The sequence below is a fragment of the Quercus lobata genome, chromosome 5 (genome assembly GCF_001633185.2).
Source record: "Quercus lobata isolate SW786 chromosome 5, ValleyOak3.0 Primary Assembly, whole genome shotgun sequence".
In the NCBI taxonomy this organism is placed as follows: Eukaryota; Viridiplantae; Streptophyta; class Magnoliopsida; order Fagales; family Fagaceae; genus Quercus; species Quercus lobata.
In genome coordinates, this window is record NC_044908.1 from 28875980 (window position 1) to 28893392 (window position 17413).

At 36.3% G+C, this 17413-nt stretch overlaps 1 pseudogene; it reads left to right on the top strand.

Annotated features, from left to right (window-relative positions):
• Positions 1–2218: 2218 nt before the first annotated feature.
• LOC115990294 lies at positions 2219–3275 on the top strand (annotated as a pseudogene).
• Positions 3276–17413: the final 14138 nt, after the last annotated feature.

Consider the following 17413-nt stretch of genomic DNA (forward strand, 5'->3'; position numbering starts at 1 on the left):
TAGAAGATATGATGTGCGGAAATTCTAATGGATGGTTTAAATATAGAATAGAATTCAAAATCAATTAAAAAGTATATATTAAAATAATTATGTCTAAAATTGTGAGGTCTCAAAAGTCTATATGGCACAATATTATGAGGTTTATCAAAAGTTAAATGTTTTTAGTGTTTTTGATAATTCGATAGTTATAACAGGAGAAAGGGAATTTGAACTTTGGATATCTTGAAAACATAAAACAATGCCAACCAATTGAGTTGGAAGGCACTTGGCAGAGATTATAGACTATAAATTTAGAAAATGAATAAAGTAAAAATAAAAACAAGATCATAGTTATGTGATAGAGAGATGCTATACCATAGGTCCTTGACAAGAGGGACCATACACAAATTCTCATCCATTATTGTAATTCTATGGTGATAAACAATTCTAACATCCATTCATTCACATTTATATTTTTTTTAGTTAAATTTTTGTATGGATTAATTTTTGTTTTACTTGGAAAATAGAATTGTACTTTTAGTTTATTGGTTTTACTCAGTTCAACGGATGATGTGTAGGGAATTAACACGAAATTCCCAAACGTGTGAGAAACAAAATAGAGAAAACACACACCAAAGAAAAATAATCACACGCACAAGACAGTATTTACATGGTTTGGCAATTTGCCTATGTCCATGGAGTTGCAGGGATTTCATTATTATCAGAGAAAAATACAAAGTGCGGCAGTACATGCAATTTTTTTTTTTTTCTCTCTCAAAAAATACCTCAAGAAAACCCTAATTACCAAAACAACAATTTCTATATCCGATTTCTATTTTCCCAACAAGGGCAACTATAGCTCGGGCCTATTGGTCCAAGCCTTGGCTCCATAGACTAAGCCTTAAAAAACCCCCCATTAAAAACCACGTAACATCATTTCGGGTTGGGTTATCATTTGGATCAAACACAACTAGACTCTACAAAGCCCAACATCATGGAAGGGAAGGATGAAGTCACTTGGGTATCCTACCTTTCTCTAAGCTAGAACAGATAATAAATAAATAAATAAATAAATAAAAACTATATTTCATGCACTTTTAGTTTACTAAATTTATGTACGCTTAGAAGATGAAGAAGTACATTAGCTTTTAAGTTTTGTTCTTTTGATAATCTATCACTAAAAGATAAATCATGCATTTTATAATTTGATAGTTTCAGACTTTAGCTGAATTGCATTACTCATCTCTCTTACATGCTTTTTTTTTTTTTTTTTTTTCCATTCCTTAAAAATGTTCTAAATCATAATATGATTGTCTATTATCTAATATTACAAATCTATCTTGAAAAGACAATTTCTCTCTATAAAGTTGCATAATTCTTCATTTCAATTTAGATTTTTTTAATCTATTATGATATAGATTTTTACAGTAAGCTTGAATGTGGTTTGAGAAGAGAGGACATGCTCGTCTTTTTCAGTCATTGTTCACTAAAAAGGGATAAAAAATTTGACATCATACTTTGATCAAGGTCAACATATAACAGATGTGAGGTATTTGAATAATGGAAGAAAATAAAGGAGAAATGAGTGAAGTATTTTGGTTAGTCCTAGAAAATAAAAATAGTGAGGGCTGATTTTATTGATGAGCACTACTATACAATTTTTTTGGTAGTAAATTTCATAATCTATAAGAAAAATTCGCCAATTAGGTGTTTAAGCTCATGTAAGGTAGGACTGCCAGGTACATGTTGCAAAGTTAGCTGGAGCCATGCAACGGGGAAATTTTTGTTGGGCTCATAAGCCCCTTAAAACACAATAGACTTGCATGAAAAATCATGTACCTAACAATAAATTTCATGTATAAAAGATGTTTCCATAAAGCAAAATAATAAATTTTATTCTTCCTAAGAAATTAATTAGTAGCTAACACCATTTTATATTCTAGGATATTATGAGAAATATTAATGTAAAAAAAGAAAAAAAAATTAGTAACTTCTTTTAAAACATGAGAAAGATATTTACAATTCATTGTACTTCTGTTCAAATCTATTTCACACTTATTCATAATTTTATATAATCCGAATTTAGGTTGATGTGATATTTCTATTTAATTTTCTTGACTTGTGCAGTTATTTGTTCAATCCTTGGGGCATTGTTTCATTTCACTATTATATGGTGCCTGTATAGAATGATAAAGAAAAGAAACAAAATCAAGCTCAAGAAAAAAATTCTTCAAAAAGAATGGTGGTTTATTATTACAACAACAATTATCTTCAAATGACAACAATGTTCAAAAGAAAAAAATTATTCAATTCAAAGGAGTTGAAAAATGCGACCGATCATTTTAACAAAAACAGAATACTTGGTAAAGGTGGGCAAGGTATAGTTTATAAAGGAATGTTAGCTGATGGAAGAATTGTGGCAATTAAAAAGTGCAACACAGTGGATAAGGGGAATATTGAAAAATTTATTAACGAGATTATCATTCTTTCCCAAATCAACCATAGAAATGTGGTCAAACTGCTTGGGTGGTGTTTAGAGACAGAAGTTCCTTTGTTAGTTTATGAATTCATTCCCAATGGGACACTTTTTCAGTACATTCATGAAGAGAAGGAAGAGTTTCCATTACTAACATGGGATATGCACTTAAGGATTGCCATAGAAGTTGCAGGAGCTCATTCTTACTTACACTTAGCAGCTTCACTACCCATTTACCATCGAGATATAAAATCTTCAAACATACTCCTCAATGACAAATATAGAGCAAAAGTAGCAGACTTTGGAACTTCAAGATCAGTGGCCATTGGCCAAACTCATGTAACCACACTGGTATATGGTACTTTTTGGGTACTTGGATCCGGAATACTTTCAAACAAGCCAATTTATAGGAAAAAGTGATGTTTACTGTTTTGGAGTAGTCCTTATTGAGCTTTTAACTGGAAAAAAGTCAGTTTTTTTAACAAGATCACAAGAAGATCAAAATTTATCTACATACTTCATTCATTCAGTAAAAGAGAACCGTCTCTTTGACATACTTGATACTCAAGTAAGGAAGGACGGTAATAAACATGAAGTCATGGCAATTGCTAACCTTGCACAAAGATGTTTGCACTTGTATGGAAAGAAACGACCTACGATGACAGAGATTGTGAAAGAGTTGGAGGGAGTTCAAAAAGTTTATCCTGATCAACCAAATTTTGAAGAATTTGATTATGTTAGAAATGAAGAAATGGGGCCTTGGAATGGCATTTCTATTTTATCAAGATCAAGTTTAGAAATAGATGAACCTTCATCATAATTTGTCCTTCCACTTTTATCTCACTTTGATTAATAAATTATCTAATTTGGTTCTTTTTCCTTTTTCTTTCATTTTTTTTTTTCCTCTTGTTGTAAACTATTATAACTTCTTTTAGGCATATGCACAATATACTAGTCAATGTATAGGTTCATTTTGAAATATTGTGTAAGAAATTATGTTTATGAGCCATATTTGGGGAATTAGGTTCAATTATAAGAAGATATGGAACATGTAGTTTAGACCCTAGTTGTGTATTATGCAGCAGATTAATTAATTGTATACCAATACGCACCTTATCATAAAGCAATAGATGCACAATATGGAGATGAAGTAGAAAACTAATGGATATTGATTTTAAAGAGGAAAAAATGGTTTTAGATTAAAAACCTTTTTGAGAAACCCATGACTTACAAGAATTAATGTTGAGATAAACTAAAAATCTCAACGTTTCCCATGTTATGATGGGAAGTCCTAGCCATCCTTAAGATCCCATCATACTGTTGTGAATAATGTGGTTATTTGATTGATGAGGTTTGAACCAAGTGATTACATAGAGGAGAACCTCCTTCACGATTTCATTAGTTGATGGCTTTTTGAAAAAGGGGAAACCCTTAAACCAAAATTAAAATCGAATTTAAAAACAAAAAAAAAACAAAATTGTGCTTTGAAAAGAGTCTTGGAATATCAAAATTTTTTACTGAGATAGAATTTTGGCAACATAATTTCTTTAAAAAGAAAGTTTCAGAAGATCAGTTTTTGTTTGTTTGTTTGTTTTTTTTTTTTTTTTTAATGGAGATTAGGAAATCAATTTTGAGATATGATTTTGGCAAAATAATTGCTTTAAAAAGAAAGTTTCAGAAGATCTTTTTTTTTTTTTTTTTTTAAATGGAGATTAGGAAATCAATTTTGAGATAGGATTTTGGCAACATAATTGCTTTAAAAAAAAAGTTTTTGAAAACTTGATTTTAATGGAAAATCAAGACACCAAGGTTAAGAAATAATTTTGGCAGCATAGCTGTAGAATTTCATCATTGGCTAAAGAGATCATGAGAAATGGGAGGATGCATGTATGCAAGACTATAATGTTACGGAGGGGTATACACAATGTTAATACCCATTTTTGATAACAAGGGCCCAATGGTAGAAAAGCCCAAATTAAGCCAAAAGAAAGAAAGAAAAGACTAAGGAATAATGGCATGAACAATAGGACCATGTCCCTAAGGCCTAAAAGGAATACCCATAAAAAAGCAAGGAATAGAATACAATGGCCCATGAGCAATAGGGAAGGGCCAGCCATGGTGAGATGGCCCTCTCCAAGAGAGAAGAAAATAGGTCTTGACTGGCTCCAAGAGGAAGGGAAGAGGAAAAAAAAGGCCCAATGGGCCGGCCCAGCAGGAGTTAGAAGAAAATAATAAAGGAAATACCTTGAGAGGTCCACGGGCCCAAAAGGGGAAGATGATACAAGCCCACATTGTTTTCGTGAAGGGCAAACACGAGTGAAGGGAATTAATTTCAAAAAAGAATAAAACAAGACAACATCCAATGGTAGTAGTAGAAATTTCTTGGGAAACAAAGAAGACAAAATGAAAGCAATAAGACAACAATGCTATGGCCGGAGCACCACCAATTTATACCCAACCAATGCAAGGGGGTTGGACCCATGGTCAAGGGAATTACAAAGGGTGTGGTTTGGTGGAGGGGAGAAAATGGTCTATTTCCAATATCTAGCTAGGACCTCTTTTGGGAAGTGCTCTGTTGGGAATGCATCTTGGCCCAAAATAGCAATGTTATTAATTCTGTTTCAAAACCTGTTTCGGTTTATCCAGTGAAACAGCATATTTCGATACCAGCCTATTCTAGTGTACCGTTTCAAGGTGTTTCGGGTTCTTAAAAAAAATTAAAAAATATATATATAGTATAATTTTTTTTCATACTTATTATTATAATAAATTAATTCCCTCACATTGTGTGATAAAGAAAACTTCGCACCAATATCAAAAAAAAAAAAAAAAAAACCTCCACGCCTACACTCTATATCCAATGTACTTCAATAGGCAAGTAGATACTAATAAGTAATAACCCATCAGTCCATCACACCATTCAAAAATAAAATAAAATAATAAATTTCAAATTCACTAAAAGACAATTATATCTTGGAAGTAGGAGCCATTCAAAACTTTACCAAACCAGATAATCCTTGTTCAGAAATAACAAGTCTCAGATTTTTAGCATTCAACTTAACAAAGAAAAAAGTCTCAAGCTCTTAGCACTCTAAAGGTTTGACAAAATGTGAAGATAAGCAAGTGAAAAAATGTAGTGCAAAAAGAAAATAAAGCCAAAAATGAAAAGGGAAAAGAAAAGATAGAGCATGCAGATGAAGGTTGGACACTGCCATAGTTGTAAATTTCCTTCTTTCTTCTTAATTTCTTTTTGGGTTGTGATTATTTTCTTATAAATTTAAACCTTTAGATCTTGTCAAAACAGAAGCTTTACATGTGTGAATGGATCTGTGAACATATGATTTGAGATGTAAAACAATGTAGTTGCAGGATAGATTTTTTTTTTTTTTTTTTTTTTAAGGCAAAACCAATACCAACCGAAATTCCCATTTGACCCGAAATTGGCCGGAATTGACCAGAATGGCCGAAACACCCCAAAACAGGCCATAATTTGACTCAAGGTGGAATGGGAGGTAGTACCATTCCGGATTCACATTGGCACGAGAAATTCCGGCTGTTCTGGCCGGAACAGAACGGAATTAATAACATTGCAAAATAGATAGTAAACCAGCTGGGACCACTTGATGCATGCTAGAGAGATAGGTAGAGAGAGACCTAAGGTTTTACCCATCAAAGGATAGAGAAAGATATATGGTAGAAGGGAATTGATAAGAATTTTTTTATGGGATGGGTAGTGGAAGAGAGAGAAAACACTGAGCATGCCTAGATGTAGTGGAGACTGAACGGCCAGCATGGTAGTGGGCACTTCTGAGGGGTGTTCGCAGCAGACAAAAATGGTTGGTGAGTAACAAGAGTAATAGGGAGAAATCATGTAGGCTTGATTCAGTATAAATAGGAACAATAACCATAAGAGGAAGAGGAACAACGACTAAGGCAAGAAACACAGAAAATTGAAAAGGAAATAAGAAAGAAAAAAGAGAGAGTGAAGTAAGACTTAGAAAGGTAGAAGAGTGCACACGAAAGAAATAGCATGCATCAATAGAAAATCTTTTCCCTTCTTTATGTAACAAACCCACAATTTGTAATCCCACCAAAACAAGAAGTAGCTATCTAGACCCATTCTCCAAAATGAACAACTTTATGGTTTAATTTATTATTAAGGTTGTCCAAGTTGGGATTTGGGCTCTCTTTAGTTCACTTCCTGTGGGAGACTTATTATTTATGTTCTGCTGCTTTAAATACGTCTAATTACTAATGATTCTTTTGACTAATCTTTCTACCATAACATATATATATATATATATATTCATGCATTCACATAGGGATGGCAATTTTTCCCCGCCCCGCTTAACCCGCCCCTCCCTGCTTTGCCCCGCACGGGTTTTCCCAGCCCCGCAAAGGCGGTGGGGCGGGGATGAGGCAAGATTTTAGCCCCGCACCACGGGGCTAGGCGGGGATGGGTTTAGACTTTTTAGACCCACCCCGCCCTGCCCCTCCTCGTCCCCGCCCCGCCCCGCATTACTAAGGATTATAATTGTAAAATTTTCATACCCTAAAACCCTACTATTTAAAAAAACATATTAATATTAGCATATTTTATTCTACCCAATGTGATTTTTTGCCTTTATTTTGTTATGTGTTATACTATGAGATTTTTATTTATTTATTTATTTTTATGATTGTCTTGTTAAACACTTGGATATATTATTTAATTTTTTCTAAAATTGATTTGATTTTATAAGATAAATTTAGTTGTAATTTCAAGTATATTTTTATTAATAAAATAAGTTTCATTAAAAAAATTGTACTAGTAGTAAGGTAAATTAACAAAAAGTAGAGTTTTACGGGGTGGGGCGGGGCTTCGCGGGGCCCCAAGGAGCGGGGATGGGGTGAGAAAGTATTCCCCATCATGCGGGGCAGGGCTGGGATGGGGCAAGACAAAACCATGCGGGGCGGGGACGAAGACCCCATCCTTCAGCCCCGCCCTGCCCCGCCCCATTGCCATCCCTTCACACATATATACATATATTACTTGTTGTCTTTCTTTTGGGATGTTTGTTTTGTGCATAGACTAGCCTCTTAGCAAGGTCCTGCAAAGATAGTGGGCTAGGCCTAACTCTTCAACCCACAGTAGAAAGGGCTTTAGCCCAAAAATACAAAAGGCCCCTACACACAACAATATGAAAATATTTTATTATATGTATGTATGCATGTTCATGTCATAGTGAGGTGGAATTTGGATAGCGTACCTACTTATATGGGTAGAGCTTCCTTACTCTTAAGGCAATACTCTATCATGGCCCAATGTGGCGCAAGCACTTGTGACGAGCTTTTGGGCTTCTCGTGGGAAGTACGCATTGGCTTAAGGTGGACCATGGCGGAAGGTGTAAATAGAGTTGCCACCTAAATTAGGTCTAGGAACCATAAATATAGTGCCTTCGTGGAAGGACTGATATTTACCAGAGCACGTGTCTAGAGTTCAAGTATAGGGATGAGAAGGTGTTAGAAACCCAACCCCACCCGACCCATGGGTTGGCCTCCACTCATTGTGGTCCAAATCTTAATCTTATTAAAGGGTCTTCTAACTCACACACATTCTAACATGCATCTAAAGCAAGAAAACATGGCATATTATCCCTAAGCCTAGCATTCATCTATCATGGTATTCAACACAAACCAACAAAACAACGGCATCAAAAGGTAGATGAGAGTAAACACATCTAAATATCCAAGAATCAAACTCATGATATTCAACCAAGCATAAGCAACTCAAAACTCAAACATCCAAATGCATGTTCATGTGATTTATGCATGACTTACCTCACTTATCTTACTACATCACAGCACTTATAAATCAATGCATGTTCAAATTTATATGTATGTTCACGGTATCCAACCAACAAAAAAACCCTAATTAAGATCTGATCACTATAAAGAACAAAACATGTTAAAGTAGATAAACAGAGGCTTAAAATAAGAAAGGTATACTAAAACAGAGACCAAACATGTGAAGGAAAACAAAAGAAAACAAAGAAAAAAGTGATTTAAGGTTTCTGGACATGAGTATGCGTGCGCATCCCAATTGTATGTGTTAGGACATATGTGTTTCACATGTTAAAAACATATGTCATAATTTTATGTAATTGGTTTATCCTTTGACAAAACGCACTTTACTTGTATTTGGGTAAATTTAGGATGTGTTTAAATACTTCAAGAAACCTTGTTTCAAGATCAAGTATTGAAACCTTCAAGTTTGTCTAAGAAAACAAGTTCATAGTGCAAAATCATTAAAGCTCGACAGCTAGCTCAATAGCTGCATCTATCGAGCTTAAGAAAGCTGTTCTACGTTTGGTGTGCTTGACACCTTCTCGACAGTTGCTCAACACCTTCTATTTGTCGAGGTTTAAGATTTTCAGAATTCCAATATGATTTTCTTGGGATCCGTGAATTTTTCTTTGGGCTTTCTTTTCTCCTAACTCTAGATATACAAAAGGATCAGTTAAGGGCCGTCAAATAGTTCACAAGTTGCACAAGCTTTAAGCAAACTTTTTTCAAGCAAATTGTGATCGGAGACGAAGTTCTTGCCCTAGTTCATCTCTTTCTCTTGAAGAAGTTGCTATGTATGTGCACCGTAGGGTTTTGTGACCAAGCATCTTCTTGATCTTCATCATGTGGATGAACTGAAGAACTTTGTAACCAACAACCTTCTTAGTTGGTGATTGAAGTCACGTACTGGGATCCGCGCAATTGGTTAGTCACGTACTTGGGAGTCGTGCATTGAAAGGGGAACTATCACTACAAAACAAGTCCAATTAGGTATTGAGATAAGGGTTCAACTGTAGATTGGTAAGGTACTTGGGATTCCTTTACTTGTAACCGCTTGTTGTGATAATAGTGGAGTTTCGGGAGTGGTGACCTGAAAATCACCCAGTGGGATTTTTGTCGTTAGGTTTTCCCCATTTGTAAACAAATCACCGTATTATTTATTTTCTGCTGCATTGTTTGTTTATTGGTGATTTGTTTGTGCTACCACGCGTTTGCATGATAAATTGATTAATTAATAACTTGTCTAATTAATTAATTAATTTCTATCACAATGGGTCATTCAATTTGTGGCCTTTCAAGTGGTATCAGAGTAGGCACACTCTGATTAGTTTAATCTTTGCTGTGTTGATCCATTGACCCTTGTTTGTCATGGATAGAGGACAGTCATTAATCATACCTCCTTTATTTGTTGGCACTAACTATGCATACTGGAAAGTACGCATGAGAGCTTTCTTGCAGTCTTTAGATGAGAAAGTTTGGCGAGCTGTCGAGATAGGCTGGACTAAGCCTACAGAAGCGCCAGCCAACTGGGATGATGCCAAGATTAAGGTGGCAAACTTCAACAGCAGAGTATTGAATACATTGTTCAGTGAAGTCACCAATGAGGAGTTCAAGAAGATATCCTCAATTGAAACTGCCAAGGAGGCTTGGACCATTCTTCAGACAACCTATGAGGGTACTAAGGCTGTCAAGGACTCAAAGTTTCAGAGGCTCATTACAAGCTTTGAAGAGATAAAGATGGAGGAGGATAAGTCATTCAATGAGTTTTATGCCAAGCTAAAGGACATAGTGAACTCAGCCTTCAATCTTAGGGAAACCATTCCTGAACCCAAGATTATGAGGAAAGTGCTCAAATCTCTACCCGAGAGATTCCATGCCAAGATTACAGCAATAAAGGAATCAAAGGATATTGACAAGATTCCTCTGACTAAGCTGGTTGGAAACTTGCAGACTACAAGCTAGGGTTGACAAGAATAGACAAGTTGGGTAAAAGCAAGAGTATAACACTGAAGGCCAAGAGCAGTAAAACTGACGAATCTTCTGATGATGAAGATTCCAAGATGAAGTCCTACATCACCAGGCAGTTCAAGAAGTTTATGAAGAATGCCAATGGAAAGGGTTTTGACAAGGACTGCAGGCAAACCAGTTCTTCTCAGTTTAAAGGCCAAGACAAAGGTAAGAAGGATGCTAAGGAAGGTGGTCAGTACATTGTTCCCTCAGGACCTAAGTGCTTTGGGTGTCAAGGTTTCGGTCACATGAAGCATGAGTGTCCTACATACCTCAAGAGCATTGAAAAGAGCAAGGCACTTGTTGTTACCTTGAGCGACACTGAGCCTGAGGATGATTCTGACAATAAGGATGACGGAATCTTAAATGCCTTCACGGCCATTATCAATCCTACTGATGGGATTGTTGAAGATGTGGTTGAAGAAGAGGAATTGGTGGAATCCAAATTTGAGAAGATGGATGATCAAGATGACATCCAAACAGCCTATGAGAAATTGTACAAGTTTTCTGAGAAGCATGAGAAACTGTATAGGCTAACCACCAAGAAGCTCAATGAAGTGGAACTTGACCGTGAGGAGCTTTCCACAAAGTTTTATGAGGCTAATCAGACTATTGGGGCGCTGAGGTTTGAGAACAATTTCTTGGCTGAGAAGACCAAGAAGCTTGAAGCAGAGCTATGTTAAGTCAGAGCTTAACTGGAGAGGACTTTAAGCGCTAAGCTGGATGAGATGCTAAGCATTCAAAAATCTGCTTCAGATAGAATAGGTTTAGGGTATGGTCTTTCTTCCTCTAATATTGCTTCTACTAGTACCACTATTTTTGTTTCTCATGCTAATAATGTTAAAACTGAGAACAATGAAATTAAAACTGAATTAGCTAGTGAGAACATAGACAAGGGTAAATCTATTTTAGGAGCACCCCCTAAACTTGAGAAGAAAGATGTTAAAAACCCTAGGGCTAAGAAGGCTAACTCTCAAAAGCCTAAACAAAAAAAGCAACATCTCTGTCATCATTGTGGAGCTGCCGGTCATACTCGACCAAATTGCTACAAGTGGCTTGCCACTCAACAAAGCAACGGCATGATAGCATCTGGGAACCAGAATCAGCTTCAATCCTCTCGTGCTCCCCTTGGAGATCTTCTCAAAGCCCTCATTTTCCTTTCAAACTTGAAAGGTTTTAATTCTTCCCCTTCACCGCCAGTTCAAGGGTTTACTAGACAAAAAGGTTCTTCCAAGGTGTGGAAGGAAAAGGGCTCCAAGTGATTCTGTCACTTTTCTCTCTCTCTTCTTGTTTTTGTGTGTGCATTACTTGTGTGTTTTGCTTTCATGTTTTGAGTCAGTCCAGTTTTTATGCTTTGGTTGTTTAACATATTTTTGTTTGGTTATTTTTTAGTTTCGCTTTGTTTTTGTTTTTCATATAAAAATAAATAAATAAATTGAAAAATAAGAAAATTACAAAAAACAGTGTGTATTTTGTGTACATTGGTACTTGTGTACCTTGGATGGTCATTGAAACAAAGTCTTCTAAACTTTGAATCATTTGTAGCTTAGATGGGCATCTCTATGCACAACTAAGCAAGTGAGCTTTGTGGCTCATGTTTGTGATGAGTAAGATTAAATTGTCTCTTATACTTAACACTCATATCACTCTTTTTGACGGGAATGGCTAGAAAATCCTAAGAGAAAGGCATTAATAATCATCTCACCACTATTGCCCGCCAATCTTAATATGACACCTGTATGCTTCAGCATAGTAAAAGTGCAGTATCAATGATATTTGTGTGCTTAGGCATAGCAAAATTGGAATGTCAAATATCATTGGATATTTCTTTTCTCTCTCTTTTATATGCCCATGCATGATATGCTTAAAAGAAAAATATGCAAAGAAAAATCAAAAGCAAAAAGATAAAAAATGCTATAAATATGATTGCAAGCGTGTATTATAGGAGATGTGAGAGTTACAGGATGTACCTCAAAGGTGATAGTCCCCATCAAGCAGTTATGATTGTGTGTGAGTTAAAGTGATTTTCTCATATCTCAAATCATCATAACATGTATACACTTATGCAATCTTGCGATATTTTTCACACACAACACGCAATATTCTTTGCTATTCTTGATACATGTGCAGGTACAATGTGATTTGGCCATCACAAGATTTTACATGTGTTAATGTATGCTCACTAAACTGTCTTGACTTGTTTTTGAAATATAAAATTGGTTAGACTTGTTTAGTGTGTGTGTGTAATTTTGGAAATCCGTGTGCTTAAAATTTTATTTGAGAGATGATTTTGAGAGCTTAATATGTTGATTGGATCATTGGTTGAGTTGCTTGTTGGATTGCATTCATGTATGTGTTTTTCACATCTCGAAAAACTGTTTTTAAAAGCTGGCTCGACACCTCCTCGATAGCTAGCTATCTGTCAAGCTTCCTATGCTTTTTCTTATCGCAATCTCGCCAGCACCTCGTTACCTGGTGGATCGATCGAGATTAGGTTTTCATCCTCGATAGCTTCTCAACACCTGATGGATCGATCAAGCTTCTGTTCTTGATTCTGATGTGTTGTTCCTCGATACCTCCTCGACACCTTAGCTATCGATGAGCTTTTTCTCGACACCTCCTTCATAGATACCTCGATACCTTTCAATACCTACAGCTGTCGAGATTTACTGGCTGCACTATATAAGCCCCCTATGCGATCCAGAACTCATTTCCTTCAATCTCTCTCTCGATACTTCTCTGTTTTCTCTCCCAAAACACTCTCATCTCACTCCAAACTTGGTTCCTCAAGGATTTTTCAAGCTTTTTCAAGAATTTCTTCCCTTGGTAAGCTTCCAATCCTCTCATATTCATGCATTTCATGTTTTGAAACCTAGGTTTTGGGATTTTTGATTGGGGTTTTTCAAAATTGATGAGTTATTATTGAAATTTTGGGATGGGTTTTCACTTAAATGAGTTTAAAACCACATACATTGCATCGCATTAGAATTATAATGGTATTGTCATGCATTTAGATGTGTGCTATTTGTTTGTGTGCTAATAGGTTTGGATTGGGCTGAGCCTATGATGCAATTTTTTTTGCATGTCACATGTTCATGCATTTCACATGCATATATACTTCTTTTCAATATACTTCATATATTTGAAACTACTTGGGACTTTTCTAATTGTCATTCTTTCTCTCCCTCTCTGTTAGTTTACGTTAGTTGTGTCTATAGCACCTAAGCGTAAATCCAGTCCAGCCCGAAACCCTCTTCATTCCGGTGCTTCTTCGTCCTTTGATCAGACTCTGACTCATATTCAATTCCATGATGATGATACCTTTAAGGCATTTTCGGAGAACTTTTCTAGACGAGACATTCATTCGGAACGCCAAGTCATTTTGACGGACTTTGCCGACACTGACCTTCCTTCTGTCATTCACAATAGGGGATGGGAGTCACTGTGTGATGTCCCGGTCACCTGTTCTCTTGTGCTTATTCAGGAGTTTTACTCCAACATGCACGGGATTGATCGTTTAGTACCTCTTTTCTTCACTCGCGTTTGAGGTACGCACATTCCTATCACACCGCAACTTGTTACGGATGTGCTTCGGGTCCCTAGGATAGAGTTTCCTGACTATCCTAGTTGTGAGCGTCTGAGGACTGTGTCCAGGAATGAGCTCATGTTTGCTTTCTGTGAGCGCCCTTCTGCTTGGGTGAGCGTCTGTTTATACCATGTCGACCTTTTGCTAAAGGTCTTAGATTCATGAACATGGTGATGACTTTTGTTTTGCATCTACTCTCTCACTATAACTCCATCACAGAGCCTCGTGCTTGATTTTTGTTGTCACTTCTTGAGCATCTTACTATTGATTTCCCTTCTCATTTTATACTTTCTATTATAGAGGTTCATCTAGATTCGGCGTCCCGTGATAAGCTCATCTTTCCTTCCGCTATCACGAGGATCTTACGCCATTTTTCTGTTCCTTTTCCCTCTTCCAACCATTTTACTATCATGTGTGCCATAGATTACGCTATCGTTAAATGTAGCGAGGCCCAGCTTCGGTCGCGGCAATCGGATCCAGCAACTCCTCCCTCCCATTCAGCTCCATCCTGTTTTGCTCCATCCACATCTGCTCCTCCCTCTTCTTCGGGTGATGTGACTTTAGGAGACATCATGGCGTAACTGCAACGCATGGATGCTTGCCTAGATACACTCTCTACGAAGTTGTATCAGGTGAACATTCGTGTTGGTTGTATTGCACAACAACAGGCGTTCATGGGTGGTTTTACTCCTAAGGCTACTCCTTCACCACCTTCTCCCATGACTTCGATTCTAAGGATGAGGATGATGATGATGGTGATGACGATGATGCTTCGGATGATGCTGATGGAGATGCTAGCTCTATCGATGAGATGTCTACTTGACACTCTTAACCTTTGTCATTCGTGACAAAAAGGAGGAGTAGTTTTGGTATGAGAGTAGTCTATCTTAGGGGGAGAGTTAGTATAGGACCATTTTGCTAGGGGGAGTGTTGATACATTTTGAGGGATGTAGTGAGGATAGTATGTATCTTTTCTTTTCTTTCTTTTTAGATACATTACTCTTGTACATGAGGTCTTGTGACCATTTATAGATATACATTGTACTTATCTCTTTCTTTATATTGATGTATGTTTTTCTTTCACCTACCCCTTCATGTGTTGTTTCTTTTTCTCCTTTTAATACACATGTTTTTTATACTTGTATGCAATCTATTATTTCTATTTCACACAAAGATGCCTTGATGAGTTTTGTTTAAAGTGTTTCAGAAATATAGGTTGTCAAAGTCTACTTGCCATAAACTCTCTTCTTGCAAAGTTTTTCAAGAGTTTGTGTTAGGATAGATTTTATTGTATTCAACAAGTGAATATGAGTTGAGTGATTTATGACTCTCTCATATGTTCATTTGTTTGTTGTAGTTTTGTCACGGACTGCCAAAAGGGGAGATTGTTAGGACATATGTGTTTCACATGTTAAGAACATATGTCATAATTTTATGTAATTGGCTTATCCTTTGACAAAACGCACTTTACTTCTATTTGGGTAGATTTAGGATGTGTTTAAATACTTCAAGAAACCTTGTTTCAAGATCAAGTATTGAAACCTTCAAGTCTGTCCAAGAAAACAAGTTCATAGTGCAAAATCATTAAAGCTCGACAGCTGCATCTATCGAGCTTAAGAAAGCTGTTCTACATTAGGTGTGCTCGACACCTTCTCGACAGCTGCTCAACACCTTCTATCTGTCGAGGTTTAAGATTTTCAGAATTCCAATATGATTTTCTTAGGATCCGTGAATTTGTCTTTGGGCTTTCTTTTCTCCTAGCCCTAAACATATAAAAGGATCAGTTTAAGGGCCGTCAAACAGTTCACAATTTGCATAAGCTTTAAGCAAACTCTGTTCAAGCAAATTGTGACCAGAGACGAAGTTCTTGCCCTAGTTCATCTCTTTCTCTTGAAGAAGTTGCTATGTATGTGCACCGTAAGATTTTGTGACCAAGCATCTTCTTGATCTTTATCGTGTGAATGAACTGAAGAACTTTGCAACCAACAGCCTTCTTAGTTGGTGATTGAAGTCACGTACTAGGATCCGCGCAATTGGTTAGTCGCGTACTTGTGAGTCATGCATTGAAAGGGGAACTGTCACTATAGAAAAAGTCCAATTGGGTATTGGGGTAAAGGTTTAACTGTAGGTTGGTAAGGTATTTGGGATTCCTTTACTTGTAATTGCTTGTTGTGATAATAGTGGAGTTTCGGGAGTGGTGACCTGAAAATCACCCGGTGGGGTTTTTGCCATTAGGTTTTCCCCATTCGTAAACAAATCACCGTGTTATTTATTTTCCGCTGCATTATTAGTTTATTGGTGATTTGTTTGTGCTACCACGCGTTTGCATGATAAATTGATTAATTAATAACTTGGCTAATTAATTAATTAATTTCTATCACAATGGGTCATTCAGTTTGTGGCCTTTCAGTATGCATATGCATGCATAAAGCATGCATACAAATACACACCTAGAACCCTAAACCCAACAACTCAACAAAGAAAATAGAAGAAAATAAGAAAACTAACAACCTATCATGCTTCTAATACGAACACAAAGTAAACCTAAACTAACATGAACAACATATTAAAAAATATTAAAGCATATAAAACATATAAACAAACAACAAAACAAAGAAAAAGTGGAGAACCAAAGTTGGAACCTATACCTCAACAAAAGAAATCCCTAGAGCTTAATTTGACCATTCCCTTCAGTCAATTTAATCAACAACAAAACCAGCCAGTTAGTTAGCTTTAGAACTCAAAAGCCAAGACCAAAATAGGTCCTAACCAAATAAAACTTGACTTGAGGATGTTTTGTGAAAAACTCCCTCTTTGATTCACTATTTTCTAGTGAATCTTGCGTATATTCGCCTCCCCATTGAAAAAGTACATTTTATGGCTTTATATAGTGGTAAAATAAGGGTGTGGGGTAGCTCCCAAACGATTGGGATTCGTTCGACATAGATTTAAATGCAAAATGTTTTCCTTTCATATAATTCTAGAACCCTAGCTGCATGCGCATACTCGAGGTATGTGTGTGCATACCCTAAGTACGCGTATGCATGCTTCAAGTGTGTGTGAGCATACATGAGTATGCGTACATACACTTAGGGTTTTCAGCAGCCTTTCTTTTCCAAAAATAGGTTTATTCTTCCATAAATAATTTTATTTTCTCCATAAATACTCAAGTCAATTTTCACAAGATTGGGCCCTAAATCAACCTTGGGCCTCAGAGTAATGTTGTCATTAGGAAATGGGGGCCCGAGTCGTAAGTGGTACAAAATGAGGTGTCTACACCCAATAGAAGTAGAACAACATGACAATCATATCAGTGTAAACATAATATTGACAAAGTTTGAGTATAGTGTTAGCAATTTGGTAAATGGTATCTTTACAAATTTCTTAGCACGAATGCAATTGGTAGTACTAGTTGGTGATATTGTATTTTTTTCGGCTATAAATTTTGCTAGAAGTTTTAGTCCTAAATTAAGGGATTTCATGGTTTTAATAGCTAAACCTCTCTTCTTCTTCTTCTTCTTCTTCTTCTTCTTCTTCTT